The 14,884-nt window shown below is 43.1% G+C and overlaps 1 long non-coding RNA gene across 3 annotated transcripts; it reads right to left on the bottom strand.

The window, feature by feature from the left end:
- Window positions 1–5,797: 5,797 nt before the first annotated feature.
- Window positions 5,798–14,441, bottom strand: LOC126497869 (uncharacterized). 3 transcript variants are annotated; one of them, XR_007590707.1, is made up of 5 exons: window positions 14,335–14,441; window positions 11,088–11,182; window positions 10,322–10,541; window positions 8,541–8,652; window positions 5,798–8,432 (listed from the first exon to the last, which is right to left on the bottom strand). It is a non-coding gene; the product is annotated as an uncharacterized lncRNA (long non-coding RNA). The 3 variants fall into 3 exon arrangements; XR_007590706.1 differs by having other exon boundaries at window positions 10,451–10,541; XR_007590708.1 differs by lacking the exon at window positions 14,335–14,441 and adding an exon at window positions 12,048–12,378 and having other exon boundaries at window positions 10,451–10,541.
- Window positions 14,442–14,884: the final 443 nt, after the last annotated feature.

Genomic DNA, 14,884 nt, shown 5'->3' with positions numbered 1-14,884 from the left:
CAGTCACAGGAGCAAGGCTACATGTGCGGCTCAAGCTGCCAAACTGTGCTTGCGAATGCTTTGCCCTTGTTCCTTACCCCGATTTCCCGCGTGCACCAAAGTCTACCACGGCACATTTCAAGCTGTATGAGGGCACCGAACCCCGAGTTGGGAAGAGACACACAGTGATGTACCAGTAGAGTATTTCTACCTTCAGATACAATCAGGACGGTCATACAATTTGTGGATCCCAGCGTACAATAAAAACGTGGGACCAGGGCTGGCAAGCAGCTTAAGGAGTGAATATGACCTGAGTTGGATCCCAGAGCCCACATGGTGGAGGGAGAGAACAGAGGAGCCAACTGTTTCCTGACCTTCACGTGTGCTGCGGTTTGCACACCTTTCCCAGTAAATACATGTGAAAAACTTAAGAATTAATTAAGTTTAAAATTACAAGGGTGGAATATGAAGCCATAGTAAAACAAGTATAAGGCCTTCCGAGTTCAGAGCCATTTGACTGTCCAGATTCCAGCTCATAAAGCAGCCTTGGATGCAGACAGCTTGAGGAGCAGCCTAACAACAGTAAGATGATGGGGAATAAAGTCAGTCCTCCGTAGAAGGAGTTTGTTATGGTTCTTAAAGAAACAGTCAAATAAATACTTTAACATGTTTTAACCAACCACCAGCGTATCTGTCCTTATCGACTCAGGTTCGAGAGAGATATCTTGTGTTCTTACGTGCTTTGAAACAGTTTATCACATGACCATTTATTTGACAAGTACTGGCTACCTAAGGATGATTGAATCACTGTTTTCAAAGCCAGAGGAAAAGCAGAGAACAAAATGCTGTCTCTGCCGTCACAGTGCTCAGACTCTTTTCTGTCCTGGGTCCTAAGCTGTGGACACAGACTTCGTCACAGTCCAGCTATAGCTGGAACGTCTTCTGAAGCTAACTCCCGAAAGCCGGAATCTGCCAAGAAAGCACATATTAAGATATGTGAACCCTCCATGGCTCAAGAATATTTGGAAAAATTTGTACCTGCATTGAATATGTTACAGTATATATTCTTCATGTTATTATTCTCTAAAGAATGCAGCAACACACATAGCATTTATCCCATGCTAGGCGGTGCAAGCAGGCTATATGCAACTACTATGCCGCCTCATATAAGGGCCATGGATATCTATAGACTTTTTTAAAGTTTACTTTTAGCTTTATCTTATTTTATCAGTATTTTGCTTACATGCATGTCTGTATATCATGTGTGTGCCTGGTGCCTGAGGAGGTCAGAAAAGGGCAAAGAATCCATGAGCTGCCATATGGGTGCTAGGAACTGAACCTGGGCCCTAGGTGAGAACAAGTGTTCTTAACTCCTGAGTCATCTCTCCAGCCCATCTCTAGATGTTAGTATACCCTTAGGACCAATGCCTCATGGATACTGAAAGCATTATATTTAAGATGGATGTGGTGATAAATATCTGGAATTATGTTGGCGAAGTGAGCCAGGAAGATCCCTGGACCAGCCATTTAAGTCAAATGGATGAACTCCAGGTTTAGAGAGAAATCTTATCTTACATGATTAAGGTGGAGAGCAATTGAAGAAGATGCACAGGGTTGACCTCTGGCTTTCACATGCACACATGGCTGTGCATACCCAAACATATGCACACTTAGACACAAATGAACATGTGTGTATAGACACACACATGCACACACACACGAGAGAGAGAGAGAGAGAGAGAGAGAGAGAGAGAGAGAGAGAGAGAGAGAGAGAGATGAATTTTAACATTTAGCGGCAGGATCTAAGAGTCCAGGCCTCCCAGGCGCCTGTCTCCTCTATGGTACTGTCCACCACTCATTTGCTCATTTATTTATGCTAAGACAGACGTTTGATTGTGTTGAAGTTACAGCCCTGAGAAACAGACCCAATCCTGCTTTCAAACTCCATGTTTTCCTCCTTGTTAACATCCCACTCCTGACTTTTCCATCCCCCATCCCAGCCTCTGAAGCCAGATTTCATTTGGCAGGTAAATAGTCACCACAGGCTCCAGGGGGAAGTGGCTTCATCTGGACCATGTACTGATTTTTTTTTTTATATATTTTCTGTTGTGCCATATCAGGGAGAGTTTCAGTTTGCCTGTTTCCGTCTCTCGACTGGCTGGGAATCTTCTGTTGACAAGTCTGCTGGCACCCCTAGCACCGTGCCCTGCTCTCTCCCCGAGTCATGACAGATGTATTGTGTCACACATGGTCATGGGGCTGGAGACCGTGGAGTTCCTTGGTCTATCCTCAGGGCCCTGACTGCCCTCAGTTTCATGTCTTGCCTGATCAGGTCTCTGGTCCCCTTGTGCTGACCGATAAATAGCAGCGTGTGACAACTAGTGAATTTCCAGTTCTTTCTTTCTGGAGGGCCAGAGGCTGGGGACTCACCAGCTGATCTAGACAGACCCAGGCTTCTGCTGGTGGTACGAATACCTGAACAGTCCATGTGATTACCCCTCTGCTTCAGCACCTACACAGATGACTCTACACAGCATCATTCTATGTCCTTTTGTGAGTAGGGACATTTTACACAGTACCAGGGAGCCTGAGAGAGGCTCAAAGATATTGGTTCAGACCTCTCTGCTTCATTCTCTAATCATTCTGTCTACTCCTCCAAGGGATGTAAACCCCAAATCTCTCATGCTCTTCACCACCTTTCAAACTCTTTGCTATAGTTTGGATGTTGAATGTCTCCCCAAAGCCAGCGTGCTATAGGGCTGGAGCCCTGCAGGCAGGCTTCAATAGAGCCCTTTGTAGCAGAGCTGTGGGAGTGAAACCAGAGCGGCAGCAGGACCCAAGACAGCTAGAGGTGCTAGCAGCATGTAGCATTCACTAGGGAAGATGACAAGCAGTATGCAAAGCCATCCTGGGATGGTGGCTGTGTTGTCTGTAATTGATGAGACCGTACGGTTGCCCAGCTGTTTGAAAGCCCAGCTCCTGTCACCCAGCATGCGTACCAGGCATAGACATTTAGAATTTCATGTTAACCCTGCTGAATTTTGGTCTTGCTTTGGGCTGATCTCTCCTGTTTTCCCATTCTTTGGAAATGCTTATCCTGCACCTGTACCATCTTTAGGTATATTACCCCTTTCTTTCTGATTCTGTTGGGCATTCAAAGTTGAGTTTGCTTTGAGTCCTGCTAGAGACATTGAGCTTGAAGTTTTGAACAATGCTGGGGGGGGGGTCTGTTGGGATGGAATAAATGAATTGTATATGTATAAAAGTATGACTCAGCATAGTGTAGTTGATCGTACTGATTAAAAGAGGCCAAATGATTTATTTCTTTTGCATGTGAAGCTTTGGTGGACCTTGGCTCTTGGGGTTGGTGGAAAATGTTATGGATTGGATGTCAGTGTCCTGTTATAGACTTGGCCCCCAGGGGAGCAATTTTGGGACTTAGAAAGTAGGACCTAGTGGGAGATCTTTAGGTCAGAGGAAAGTGTGCTCTCACGGGAAGTACGGGACTCAGTACCATCCTCTTTTCCTTGCTCCTTGGCCGAAGAGATAAGTGGTTTGTTCTATACCTTCCTACCATGGTGTCCATCATCTTCAGAGTTGCAAAGAATTGGGACTGCCAGATCTAGGGACTGGAAACCTTAGAAGAATTGTAAACCAAACAAATACTTTATCTTTTAAAAAAGTTTTTACTAGCATGCATTAATTATACATAATAATAGATTTCATTACCACTGAAATTTAATAAATGTATGTATGGTGGTTTGAATGTCCCCATAATGTCAAAATGCTTGGTCCCCAGTTGGTGGTGCTCTTTGGGGAGGCTTAGGAGGTGTGACCGTGCAGGAGGAAGTGTGTCATTGGAGGTAACTTAGACTTAAAGAGTTGTGTCATTTACAGTTCACACTTTGGTTCTTGCTTGTAGTTCAAAATATGAGTCCTCAGGTCCCTGTTTCTGCCACCATGCCTTTGCTCTATCTGCCTCCGTGGACTAACCTAACCATTTATCTAACCCTCTGGAATCATGAGCCCAAATTAACTCTTTCTTCTGGAAATTGCCTCATGGTGTTTTTTCATAGTAGAAGAAAAGCAGTTAATACAGTGTGCAATATTTTGATCATATTCACACTGATTAGCCTCTTTTGTCCCCTCACACCCCTGATTATCTTCCTCTTCCCAGTCAGTTATATTCCTTCAATCCCTCCATGTGTCCCAATGAATTTAATCAGGTTGCTTATAGAATAATAGGTTAAGAATGGTTAAAATACTTTTGATTCTTACCAGAAATGTGTGAGGATTTCAATTTCCCCACATCCTTGTCAACATTTATTTTCCATCTTGTAGGAGGAGGGCCTGCTTGTTTGTCCCGGCCATCCAGAACCCAAATAACCATACAGAAACCGTATTAATTAAATCACTGCTTGGCCTATTCGCTCCAACTTCTTATTGGCTAACTCTTACATCTTAAATTAACCCGTTTCTATTAATCTGTTTATTGCTACGTGGCAGTGGCTTACTGGGCAAAATTCCCAGCGCCTGTCTCCAGTGGCTCCATGGAGTCTTCCTGACTCTTCCCTTCTTTCTCGTAGCATTCAATTCTGTCTTCCCTGCCTAGCCAAGTTCTGCCCTATCAACAGGCCAAGGCAGTTTCTTTATTCATTAATGGTAATGACAGCACACAGAGAGGACTCCCACATCACCATCTTATAGCCGATAAACTGATCTGAGTTAGTTTGTAATGTTTTCTTATATTGTCAAAGACATTTAGAAGGCACTGTTTGAATATAATTTTCTACTATTTGATTTTGGCATAATTTATTGAAATATTTATCTTTTTGTTGAACATGAGATTTTGAAGTATTCATTTTTTGTTGGGCATTTAGTTTATGTTCAAAATTTCAGTATGAATACTGCTGCAATTAATGACCTAATTTTGCTTTTCTTTTTGTTCTTTTGAGATAGAACTTTATGTACCAAAGTCTGGCCTTGAGTTACAAGTTCCACATTCTGGGGACTACAGGCCTCTGTGTGTGTCACTATTCTTAGCTTTGGATATTATTTTATTTATTTATTTATTTATTTTTACAATTTTTCCTGTTATAGTATTTTATGATTTTTATCCAATTTTTTTTATTATACAGAAGCTATCAGTACTTGTAAGACTGTTCTTTTTTTTTTTTAAATTAAATGACAATACATGCCAACCACAGTTTCCCCTCCCTCCACTCCTTTTAATCCCCCCCATCTCTTCTCTCCCTGAGATCCATTTCCCTCAGTTTCTTCTTTAGAAAAGAGCAGGCCTCCAAGAGCCAACAATCAAACAGGACAAAACAAGATAGGATAAGACAAGGTGAAAGCCCTCATATTGAGGCTAGATAAGGCAACCCAATAGGAGGAAAAGAGTCAAAAAAGAAAACAAAAGACCGAGAGAACCCCCCCCCCCCACTGTTAGGAGTCTCACAAAACCACCAAGCTAACAGCTGTAACATGCAAAGGACCTGGTGCAGACCCATGTAGGCCCTGGGCTTGCTGTCTCAGTCTTTGTGAGTCCACGTGAGCCCTGCTTGTTTGATTTGGTGGGCCATGATCTCTTGGTGTTCTCTATTCCCTCTGACTCTTACAGTCTCATTTCCACTGGGTTCCCCTATCTCCAAGAGAGGGACCTGATGGTGACCTCCAAAGTAGATCTCCCCTCTGTATAATGTCTGGTCTTTGTACCTGCTCCCATCTGCTGCTGGAGGACGCCTTTCTGACAAGACAAGGTACTGATCTATAGTATACAGAAAATCATTAGGAATCATTTCATTGACACCCCCCCCCCCCCAGTTCTCTTTGATTCTACTGCAGGTTGGGCTATCCAGTCTCTGTTTCCTGGCCATCTAGGCAGTATAGGGAGAGCACGGGCTCCCTCTTGTGGCCTGGACCTCAAGTTAAACCACACATTGGTTGTTCACTCTCACAAGTCTGGGCCACCATTGCCCCAGCACATTTTGCATGCAAGACAAGATTGTAGGTGGAAGGTTTTGTGGCTGGGTTGGTATCCAGGTTTCTGTCTCCATAGCATGCAGAACACCTTCTTGTGCCAAAGAGACTGAAATGTAGTGGTGAAAGCAGGCTCCAAGGTCACACCAACTCGACCTGTCTACGTTTGATGAACTATGTGGAAGTTGTCTTTGGCAATGGGGCCCCACTGTCAGTTTTCAGAAGAGACTTTTTGTTCTAGCATCAGCCTGGGGTGTTCAGGGATCTCAGTGGGACCTTGATTAACAATTCAACTGAATGTAGCCCAGTTCCACTACTAAAAGCCTTGCCTGGCTACAAAAGATGGCCAGTTCAGACTCTATCTTCTGTTGCTACAAGTCCTCATTAGGGTCACACTCTTAGATTCCAGGAAGTTTCCACTGCAGTAGGTTTCCACACAACTCCTCAAATGCCCCCAATTCCAGTTGTCTCTCCTTGTACTCTTTCGTTCTATCTTTCCCCATACCAACCTCTGATCCCTCCTACTCCTGTCCCCAGTCCACCCACTAAATCTACTCTATTTCCCCGTCCCAAGGAGATCTACATTTCCCTCTTATCTAACCTCTTTATCCAACCTCTCTGGGTCTGTGGATTGTAGCTTGACTATCATTTACTTAATAGCTACTACCCACTTATGAGTGAATACACACCACATTTGTCTTTCTCCATCTGTGTTACCTCACTCAGGGTGATATTTTTCTAGTTCTGTCCATTTGTCTGCAAATTTTGTGATGTCATTTTTTAGTAGCTAATATTCCATTGTGTAAATGGCTCATAATTTTTTTATCCAGTCCTCAGTTAAGGAACATCTAGGTTGTTTTTAATTTCTGGCTTTTATTCATGAAGTCACAATGGACATAGCCAAACAAGTGTCCTTGTAATAGGATGGAGCATCCTTTGGGTACATGGCCAAGAGTGGTATAGCTGGATCTTGAGGTGTATTGATTACCAATTTTCTAAGGAACTGCCATATTGATTTCCATACTGGTTGTACAAGTTTGCACTCCCATCAACAATGAAGGAGTGTTCCCCCTTTTCTACATCTTTGACCAAGGAGCTGTCACTTGTATTATTGATCTTAGCCATTCTGAAGGTGTAAGATGGAATCTCAAAGTAGTTTTGATTTGCATTCCCCTGATGGTTAAGGATGTTCTCAGTCATTTGAGATTCCTCCAGTCTTAGTTAGGGTTTCTATTGCTGTGAAAGACACCACAACCATGAAAACTCTTATAAGGAAAATACTTAATTGGGGTGGCTTGCTTACAGTTTCAGCATTCAGTCCATTATTATCATGGCAGGGAGCATGGTGGCATGCAGGCAGGTGTTGTGTTGACTGCATCTTGGCTTGCAGGGAACAGAAAGGCAACTGAGTCACTGGCAGTATTCCAAACATAGGAAACAGTTTCCTCCACAGTGGCATAGTTCCTCCAAGCAATGAGGAGCAGGAAGTTACTGGAGAACCAATGCAAAGTCTCTTGAGTGACTACTATTCACATGTCTCTAATGCCTTCTACTAGTCTCGGAGGATAAAAACTACTTCCCTAGGTGCCCAGAACCAACCTTTAGAGAGACACTTGGATTCATTATTCAGAAAAAGCACCAGAATGTTAGAGATGATGAGTGACATGTCTGTATCCATACAGTCAGCACATGGCAAGGCAGGGACCAGATCCAACGGTAGGTGAAGGATCTCATTCTAGAAAGGGGTTCAGTTCTGATCATCAGCTGGTCTCTAATGTCAGCCAAAAGATACCTCAGAGCAAAACACCTTTGATTTATGGCACAGAACTTCCTGATCAATTCAGTTGTCATGTCTTCAGAAAGGAACCACAATGTCTATAGCATCTATCTAGATATTCTGTCTGTCCTCCACTCTCAGGGAATCCAAAAAGACTTCTTATTATCTTTTATCTACAGGTATCGAGGTTTGGGGCTCAACTTAGGCAAGGACTGCCCACCAGGAAAGGTGACAGAAGCACTCTCAGGAAAGGTGACAGGAACACCCACCAACAAACGTGATGGGAATACCCATCAGCAAAGGTGACAAGAATATCCATCAGGACAGGTGGCAGGAACGCTCATCAGGAAAGGTGACAAGAACATCCATCAGGAAAGATGACAGGGGTGTCAACCTCTCTGCCCACAGCTTGGCAGGTGGGTAGATTCTCAGGGCTTCCCTGATGCACATGATGGTGTAGGATAACTGGTCCAAGTGGTCTCTGGAATGAAGATCAGCCTGAAGAACAAGCTGAGCCCAACAGAACCAGAGAGTCTATCCAAAGTCAGGATTCTCTTCTTTTTGGGCTCTCTCTCACAATGTGATGGGGTTCCACACTCAGGAAAATGCTGGAACTTCTCCTTGTGTCTCATAGTGGTCAGGATGTGTGGCCAAAGCATTGAAGACCCAGGAGATGCGGACTGTGGTGTCGCAACCCCTGAAATGAAACTGTTCATCTCACCACACAATTTTTCATGAGATGAGCAGTCTGTGTCCCTCCCTTTACTCCTATGCAGAGTCTTGGGCCTCAGCCCCACCCACTCACTCCAGAAATAGAAGGATGTTCAGAAAGTCCAAGCACCTCTTTCCTCCAAGTTTCTCCAGTCATCCTCCATCCTGCAGCTGAGCCTTCCTCGCCTTGATCACTCTGTCTGCAGCTTGAAAATGATTAGGAGACAAGGATAGAAGTCACTGTAACCCCCAAAACACCCCCCTAACCTTCTAACCTCAAGCTCTATTTAGTTCAGGAAGCATGTGGGCATATAGTGGTTTAGGATTGATGTCTAGCACTTGTCTCCCCTCTGACCTATTGCCAGTGTAGACTTTGCTTGAGATGTTGAAATACGTTCCAAACAAAACTGTTTGATTTATGCCAGGGGTAACCAACCTCAGGCTTTCTGACATCCTAGCACCATCCCCACCACCAATACTTGTTTTAGGAAAATATTCAAAATGAGTATATCCTAAATCTCTCAGGAGAGCAAGAGAGACTGGCTCTACATGAAGAGTCTTGTCTATTTTGTCTGGGCTGATTTTGTTTAAAGGACATGGGACAGAAGAAGGAGAAAAATATTAGTGTATTTATGAACAGTCTGGCAGGCAGAGCTGGTCTATAGTCTTCGGAGGTCAGCTTTATAGAAGGAGTTTTGCTGAAAGGGTTTCATCACACTGGAACTCTGTACATTGCTCAGGTCACTAATAGCCTTAGGCAAGACTGAAAATTCTTCAGGTGGGTGGGGAGAATACACAACAGATTGGTGATTGGGAAGTCAGAACGAGAGAGACTGACTCAAAAATTCCCTGCTTGATGGGATAAGCAATGCTGAAGCTCTCATCCATTCTGTTACAATCCTGTGAACCTCAGGCCCTTTGAATGTGGCACGTTCAGTCAAGATTCTTCTCTCATACAATACATCCTAATCACAGTTTCTCCTTCCTCCACTCTTTCTAGCTCCTCCCCTCCCCTTTCCTCTCCCGCAGGCCCAGTCATCTCCATTTCCTCTTCAGAAAAGAACAGGCCTCTGTTGATGGAGGTCCCTTGTTCTTTTCCTGTCTGCCCAGACTTAAAATAATCACACTGAAACTATATTAATTGCAATACTGTTTGGCCAATAGCTTAAGTGTATTTCTGGCTAACTCTTATACTTTAAATTAACTCATTTTTGTTAACCTGTGTATTGCCACGAGGCTGTGCATCTGTCTTCTGCAGGCAGCTACATGGTGTCTCCCTGACTCTGCCTTCTTTACTCCTCTATCTGCTTGGAATTCACACCTTGTCTTATTCTGCTAAGCCACTGGCCAAAACAGCTTTATTCATTAAATAGTAAAAGCAACACATAGACAGAAGGACTTCCCACACCATTTCCACTTTTCTGTTCAAATAACTAGACAACAACACCCAAATTCCCTAATTATTGTTTATAAATGTACTACCAATAGTAGCAGCCAGAAGTGGAGAGGCCTCTAGCTTTCAAAAGGTATGGTCTGTTACCAGTAGTATGCATTTTTAACTTAAAGATACTATATCCTCCTCTTTCCTATGGCAATTATATATCCCTCACCCACTTGTTTAGCAGTGGCAAAGACACCCCCCAACAGTTATAACTTTTGTATAATGATAAGGAGGGGAGGGGAAAGGGCTCAACTTTCACTTGTCTGTTACAGGCTCCTCAGATCTTAGGACCATCATAGTGCTACCCCGAGACCACGCCAGGATCACCAGAAAAGCCAGGTTTAGGAATCAGTACTTGCATCATCGGCCTCTCTGTGAACTCTCTCGCCATCCATCTCATGCATCAGACCGCATTTCTAGCCTGTTGCCAGTACCTTAAGTCACTGTAGAACTTCAGATTGGTCTCAGGCTTCATCCATGCAAGTCCTGAGGCTGCAGTAGGCTCCCCTCTGCTCTTAGGAGCAGGTCCACCCAAACGAATCATCGTGGAACTGGGTTCTTACCAATCTGATGACTGGTGCTTCCTGAACTGGTTTCTGGACCCCACCAGGTTCTGGGGTGCTTTAGGAGTCCTTGCCCTGGGAATCTATCACCCTGGGAACAAGGGACACATAGCCACCATCTCCATATCTCTTCACAGGGTCCCCAAGAAATGCTGTGGAGTTCTGATCCCAGAGATGGGATACCATTACGTCTTGGTGAAACCTGTTTCAAAGTCCTGGTCACCAGGACTCAAAAGAATACATCTGTGTCACTCAAAACCAGTGAGTTTATGGTAATTTGTGTTTGCTAGAACTACGAAGCTTAGGCTGAGTCATGCAGTCAAAGAAGAAAAGTCCTGGGGCGGAGGAAGAAGGCAGAGGAAGAGTTGGGCGGAAAGTCAGAGATAAAGGCAGGAAGGAGACAGGTAGACAGAGTCATGAGGGAGATGGATAAGGAAGAGGGTAAACGGATAGGAAACGGCAGACTCCACAACAGCTAGGCAGATAAAATTCAGATGTCGGCACAGTCAGGGAATGGGAGCAGGCTGCAGGAAGACAGAACGGCAGATAGCAGACGCAGTGAGCCTCTCTATCAAGGGTATAGGAACCTTGTGAGACACAGGTGGATCCCATTATTGAATAAAAAAAATAGTCGTACCATAAGAATAGGGATCCTGGCGGGATCTGCAGTAGCTCAAGGTGAGCAGGGTCAGGGCAATGGCTCCCTCAGTTCACTCATGGCAAATTATTTCCCTGTAGGTCAAATAAAGGCAGCAAAAGAAGTAAGCTCAAGACCTGTATTAGTCAGGGTAACAATTTATAGAATAAATCTCTCCCTCCCTCCCTCCCTCCCTCCCTCCCTCCCTTCCTCCCATCCTCTCTCCCTCCCCTTCTCTATATGGTTTATTGGAATGAATTAAGGCTGTGGTTCAGCTAATCCAGCAGTGGCTGCCTATAAATGGAAGGTTTAAGCATCCAGTAGTTGCTCAATCCATGAGACTGGATGTCTCAGCTGCTCTGCAGTATACACTGGGTGCCCAAAGATGTAGGCTCTTTATTACAGTGAAGGAATGGACTTGCTAGCAAGGTGAGAGCAAGCAGTTAAGAACAAGCTTCCTTCTTCTGTGTCCTTATAAAGGCTTCTAGCAGAAGGTGTGGCCCAGGTTAGAGGTGGGAATTCCCAGCTCAAATGATCCAGATTAAAGGCATGTCTTTTCTCAGATCAAAAAAATCTGGATTAAAGGCATGTCTTCCTGCCTCAAAGACCCAGATCAGAAGTGGAGCTTCCTACTTAGAATTAAGCAGAAATCCCTCACAGGTGTGGCCCCAATTTTTGTGTCTTAGTTAATTCCAGCTGTATTCAAGTTGACAGCCAAGAAGAACCATCACAAGCCGTGTTTGAATCAGGCAAGAATTAGCTCCTGACCCGTAGTCCTGAGTTGGGCACACCAGGAGCCCAGAACAAACCTTTTAACCAGTCCTTGGGCCATACTTTCCTGACCCACCCTCATTCCCACTACACAGATCTTACATCCTTACAAGCATGAATAATCTCTAATTCAGGGTCAGGGCTCTGAAAGACATAGCTTGACTGCATGAATCATTCACAAGCTTGTACCTGCATGTCAACTTCATGTCTCATACAGATTGCTTTGTTCTTCATGGTCCACTCCCTTCACACGGACCCTCTTCTCTTCTTCATCAGCATCTGGATGTCTCAGCTTCACTCAGATTCTGTTAATGGCTGCTGCTTCCCACTTCTTACGTTCCCAGGAAGCTTTCTATCTCAACTTACATTTTTGAAGTGATTGAGGTAGTTGACAATGCCTTCCCCTCCCCATCTGCCTACATGCCCTCAAATCTCAGGCCAAGGATCAGCTGGCCTTCCCCATGCCTCTCTCAAGTCCAAGGCGCCATCAGTGTTATATTCAAGGGCTAAGACAATGTCAGGAAAGTGGTATATTTCACAAACTACCCGATGAGCGAACGAGAGACCAAAAAGAATGAAGAATATCTTTCTTCCCCTGTGTCTGTTTCTGTAAAGCATCCTTCTGGTTTTGTCACTGAGCGCTGGGCAGAGTCCTGCACTTCCGTGTCACCACGTCAGCACAGAATTTGGCACAGTTTTTAAATACCTTAATTATGCAATGACAATTAAACTTTAAAATGTACTGATATGAAATTCAGTATAATCAATGAATGTCAAATATTTCTAGCTAGAAATCAAACGATTCTAAAACTCCATCATAACGTGTAGCTGTTATCTAAGAGTGCTCAGCCACAGGTTTGTGATGAAAACTGGCTTCCTGAAAATTCTGTTCTGTTAGTTAAGCATTATAGAATTTAAACAATTATTCATTCGGAAAAATATTTCTTCTAACTACCTGTGTGTTTATTAAAATTTATTAACCATGAACCACTCGGGTCTTGTAAATTTTTGCAGCAAACCTTTGAACTATACTTACCTGACTCATGCTGGTTTTTCATTGTGCATGCCAAGGGACAGGTTAGTGAAAATCCTTGACCCTCAGTAACTGAGAAAGCAACAACCGTAAATATTGTTTTGCCACAAAAACTTGTGGTGTGAGAACAAAAACAAAAAAAAAAGTGAGAGTTGACACTCATTGGTGCCTAGCTTCCTACAATGGACTGTGAACTTTCACACCTAGAGTTTCAACAGCAAGGAGTCAGTAAAGTAGTAGTAGTTCAAGGTGTATGCAAATATGTCTGTAGTTTGTTAGAGTGGCCTACTTGTAATTAAGTAGAAAAGATGGTGGCCACACATGAAAGAATAGAATTAGACCCATATCTATCACTCTTCACAAAAATCAACTGTAAATTCATCAAAGACCTCAAGTGAAATCTGAAATGCTAAAATTGCTAGAGGAAAACATAGGAAATACCCTATAAGATGTAGGTATAGAAAAGGACTTTTTAAAAAACAGGACTCCATTTGCTCAGGAATTAGGGCCAGCAATTAACAAATGGGCCCCCATAAAACTAAAAAGCTTATGTAAAACTAGGGAAATAATCAGTCAAGTCCAGGGGAAGCCCAGAGACTGGAAGAGAATCTTTGCTAGCTATACATCTGACAGAGAAACAATATCCAGAATATACAAAAAAGCTGAAGATAGAAGAGTCAATGAAAGAAACAACCCAGTTCCTAAAAGAAGAAATAAAAACAGCTAAGGCATATCTGAAAAAAGTGTTCGCCATCCTTAGCAATTCAGGAAATTAAAATGAAAACTATATTGAGATTTCATGTTACCTTAGTCAAAATGGCTAAGAGTAAGAAAACAATGGACAACAAACACATATGTATGTATATGGTTGTGTGGGTGTGTGTAAGAAAGACTCAATGGACTCAGTGGATTGTATTTATATATTTATTCACATGTATATATAACAAATAATGTAAGAAAAAGTGGGTGGGGCATAAGAGGTGCTGGAGGGAGGAGAGGGAGGTGATGTAATTACACTTTAATCAAATGGCTAAAAGAAAATGACTTGATACTGAGGGAAGTGAAAGCTATTCTTTAAAATAGTTGATAATCAAAAAAGTAAACACATGGCTAATTTACATTACAAAATCTAATCCTGAAAATCCATACTCCAAAAAGAAAGGAAAACCAAAGGCTGCACCAAATGTGTAAAACTCCTGATATGAAGGACACAGAAGGCTAATTTAAGTATCTCTCATCCTAGTCAAGTTGACAATAAAGATTAACTATTACAGAGTGTATATGACCAGAGACATATCTTTTGCTTCAAATCTATTGTGAACACAAGGTGACTTAGCTTCTACAGTAGAAAATTCACCCTTCAGACCAGAATAGGAAGAACATCTTTTTTTGAGTATACTGCAAGAGGGGAGCAGGCTGGGTGGTCACCGGAGGACTACTTACAGTGTAGAACAGTGGGTTAGGTGGTAGCAAACTCCATTTGGGAAGTCTTTTTCAATTAAGATGAGCCTCAGCTTTTGAAGGTTCCTGACATGTAATTGATGTCATGCAAAAGCGCATAGTTTATGTTAGCTGGTATGCAGTTTTGGGAGATTACTGTGAGCCAATGTGCACAAAATTTCCAGTTGTGTAATCTTTGCCATGTAAATAACAGCCCTTCTAGATGATCATAGTTCAGTCCCGATCAAAGGCCGAGTCATGGGCACCGGGCTTCAGCTCAGTGGTGTATCAAGTTAAAGATTTCTATGGATTTTCTTTCAGATTTCTGCACCATGTCTGTGAAATTCCCTAATGGAGACAGGGTCCATTTTTTTCTGGTCTCTTATTAACAGTGTTTTCTTTATACTGTTGACCTCCTTAAAGGCCAGGAAAACATGGCTGTGTCAGGTAAAATTCAGTGCAAACTTGGAGAAGGATGAAATGCCTACAGAGAGACTACCAGAGTCAAATGGATGGAAATTAAACCACTGAAATTATAAGAGGACAAAATACC

This window comes from Alexandromys fortis, unplaced genomic scaffold (genome assembly GCF_014885135.2).
Source record: "Alexandromys fortis isolate MF-2015 unplaced genomic scaffold, M_Fortis_MF-2015_v1.1 scaffold_13, whole genome shotgun sequence".
In the NCBI taxonomy this organism is placed as follows: domain Eukaryota; kingdom Metazoa; phylum Chordata; class Mammalia; order Rodentia; family Cricetidae; genus Alexandromys; species Alexandromys fortis.
This window is presented reverse-complemented; position numbering and strand designations above follow the sequence as displayed.